Below are 3,941 nucleotides of genomic sequence, written 5' to 3' on the forward strand. Positions count from 1 at the left end.
TATGTTTGCTGGCTTATAGTACAAAAGGCCTAAAATCCAAACAGCCTATCTCCAAGATGGTGAGGAGACTGATTGTATTAAAGCAACTCCCTGCTGCACTAAGACTTAAGAGGAAGGTAAACTTTCTTTCACCAGTCTATAGAGGATCAGAAATTAGGCACAGCTGTCCATTGGCCTAATAGCATATCACACATTCACAGAGTACCTGCCTTGTGCCAATTCTTTGGCATTAATTGCTACTGATGCCAATTTGAAAAGATAGGCAATTATGGGTAGAAGGTTAAGGAAGATTATTGCTACTTATAATTATTAAATATTTCCAGAGCTATAAAAGAATGGCTATGTGAGAACTGGCCATCTGGTGTTTAGAGGGGATCTGTTGAAAGAGTAATGACCTCACAGAGACGTATGTGAGTCTAAAGTTAAGACGGGAGTCAGAATGATTGAGCTGATAAAATACTAGGATTCTCTAGTATTCCTATATTTTGGAGTCCTTTGGGAATCTATTGAAGGCTATGGGTCCTTTCTCAGAAAAAGAAAGAAAGAAAATACCTAAGAGTATATAGAAACTAAAGGTTAATGAAAATAAAGATGCAATATTTTGATTTCATATCCAAATTCATGGTTCTCCAACCCAGGATAAGAACCCCTGGTAGATAGAATTGTGTTATCAAGCAGAAGAGATAGTGTAGCAAGACTGTTAAATCAGTGGTTTATGATCATAATTCAATTGTAGGCAATGAGAGAAGTGATTTTTTTTTTAGAGGGAGAAAGGCAAGGCAATTGGGGTTAAGTGACTTGCCCAAGGTCACATAGCTAGCGTGATCAAGTGTTTGAGGCCAGATTTGAACTCAGGTCCTCCTATCTCCAGGGCCTGTGTTCTATTCACTGTGCCATATAGCTGTCCCATGAATATTCCTTTCTCACATTAATAGACAATTATTAAAATTGGGGAGACCCCAGCTTTTTTTCCCCCTGTCCGATTTCCTTGTCCAGTCTCTCAAGGACAGGCTTAATGGAGGATTAACATTCTCCTCTTTCTGAGTATTGTTACTCCATAGCTCTGGCTTATGTTGGGGACATGGATTCTTAGTTTAGACGGATCCAAGACTGCTGGTAGTTTGAGTATAGGAATAGTCTCTCTACTCAAGAGACATGATGTCACTCTCAGTCCCTTATTGGAGTGAGCTCACTTTGTTTTCTAAAATCCACCTCTCATTAATTGTTAACTGATCAGGGTTGATTACCACCCTGGGGAGCACTCTTCTTCTAAAGGGCAAATAAGCCATTAGCCCATTGCCATGATTGCCTTTGGTCTAAAAGAGAGAAAGCAAAATGACCATCCTTTTATTAATAAAAATCATTTAACAAAATGTTTCAATTAGCCAGAAACTATATCTCTTGAACATTCTAAATGTGACAGTAACCACTGATTTGTAGGGGGAGACTGGTATGTCTTACCAGTGCAACAAGCCAAGAGTACAAGGGGCAGTTAAGTGGTAAAGTGTAGAGTGCTGGGCTTAGTGTCAGGAAAACTTGAGTTCAAATTCAGCTTCAGATGTTTACTAGCTGGGTGATTCTGAGCAAGTCACATCACTTGTTTGCCTCAGTTTCCTCATCTGTAAATTGAGGATAATAATAACACCTACTCCCCAAGGCTTTTGTGAGAATCAAACAAAATCATAACTGTAAAAGTGTTTGGCACATAATAAGGGCTATAGAAATGCTGTTGTTGTTATCTAGGTCCCATGTCCCTTCCAGTTATAAGTGAAAGGTATTTGGAGAGCAATGTGGAAAAAGATCTGGCAGTCTTACAGTACTCCTACTGGTCTTCAAACAATATTAAGTACCTACTGTGTGTAAGTCCCTACTATGGGTTAGGTATTAGAGACACAGATAGAAAGGATTAACATCCCTGCTTTCAAGGGGCTTACATTCTAATGCTGAATAAAACATATATAAGTATACACAGAATTGTTGTTTTTCAGTTATTTCAGTCACATCTGACTTTTGATGATCCCATTTGGTGTTTTCCTGGCAGAAACACTGGAGTGATTTGCCATTTCTTTATATAGTCCATTTTACAGATGAAGAAATTGTGGCAAACAGGGGTAAGTAACTTGCCTAGGGTCATACAACTAGTAAGCATCTGAGGCCAAACTTGAACTCAGGGAGAGAAGTCTTCCTGATGTCAGTCCTAGCATCCTATCTAAGGTGCAACAGCTCAGATCCTAGTCATAAGAGTTCATGTGTGTGTTTTTGGCCTTAGTTTTCTCATCTATAAAAATAAGGTGATTAGATGAGACTGAGAGGTCTTAAAACTGTTCTGTTTATCTTGGACCCCTTTGAAGAAGCCTTTAGAACGCCCTCTTGGAATAATATTATAAACATAAAATAAAGTATATGAAATTAGAAAAGAAACCATTTACATTGCAAAATAGTTATTAAAAATATGATTTATCAAATACATGCTCTTGCGTATTATATCTATAGCACAGCAGACCCTGAGTGGACAGGGACTGAAGAGGTTTTCATTGATTTTTTTTAAAGAGTTACAGAAGTATCTGAGCAGAAATCTCTCCCTTACCTTCCCCTCACCAGAGAGGAGAGCTGTTACAAGCTTTTGATCCCACTTGAGGTTCTGATGGGGTCAGGACACTTGCAGGACTTGAGCAAGCACAGTGGGAGAAGTTCAATTTCAGCAGGTCAGGACACAGTATACTCCTAATGATTATGAGATAGACAGTTTATGCAGATCATGTGATAGAGCATGAGTTCTGACTTCAGGGTCAGTTGATCCTGGCCCTTTTCTTTTGGGATTGGGATGTTTAATACACAGTTATATATATACTGCTGCAGAAGGTTCTAAACAAATGTATTGAACCATCAAGACCTAAAGCAGGGGGTGTGATGGGGCGGAGAGAGAGAGACAGAGAGAGAGACAGAGAGAGTCAGAGAGAGAGAGAGAGAGACAGAGAGACAGAGACAGAGACAGAGAGAGAGACAGAGACAGAGAGACTGACAGAGAAACAGACAGAGAGAGGGCACTGGATCAGGAGGGAGGAAATCTGGGTTTGAAAACTGGCTCAGATGGTTGGTCAAGTCTCTAAGCTTCAGTTTCTTGATCTATAAATCCACTGCCTAAGCTTAAAGTTTCCCCCGTCAGCAGTACCCTATATTTTGAGGCTTAACCTCAGGATATGTGAGGCCCAGACAACAGCTTGTGGAGCACAAGGGGTTAAACTATTAGCAGGTGTCAGGAGAGAGCAAGGGCCAAATGCTAGTTTAGGAACAAAATCAAAGCCATTGAAGATACTGAGTAGGGAAGCTTCAAAGATATTCACTTACAACCCACCGATTCATAAGTTCAGGAAGTCTGAGATCAGCACCAGAAACAAAGGGTCCCTCATCCCAGTTTGCTGGACATAATTTTTGTGTATCCTATGCTATGTTCTGCATGCCAGATTAAGGTATTCCATGACTGACCCTGTCATAAGGCTTTTTACATGCTCTGCATTAAATCTCCCAGCAGCTTCTTCAAGTGACACATTCAGTTAGCCACCACTTTGCAATCTCCAGACTAAATCTCCCAGACTTCTCTATAAGAGAAACTTCAAGTTGGAGGATATCAGATTTTTTTTTTAATTTCAAATGATCTCTTAGTAGGTTCCAGCCCAAAACACAGGTTAAGCCAACTCCCTTACTTTTTTAGGTCTTACTTTCTTCATTGGTAAAATGTTGGGGTTAGATTAAATCAGGGATTCTTAAAAAAAATTTAGTGTCATGGAATCCAATTAAAGTCTGATAGTCTAGAGACCCCTTTTTAGAATAATATTTTAGCTATATACAATAAAATATATATTATCATACATCCACCATCAATCTATCTATCTATCTATCTATCTATCTATCTATCTATCTATCTATCTATCTATCTATCT

Source organism: Petaurus breviceps, unplaced genomic scaffold (genome assembly GCF_028583685.1).
Source record: "Petaurus breviceps papuanus isolate PSGF00001 unplaced genomic scaffold, PetGlider_PUasm1.0 140, whole genome shotgun sequence".
Taxonomy (NCBI): Eukaryota; Metazoa; Chordata; class Mammalia; order Diprotodontia; family Petauridae; genus Petaurus; species Petaurus breviceps.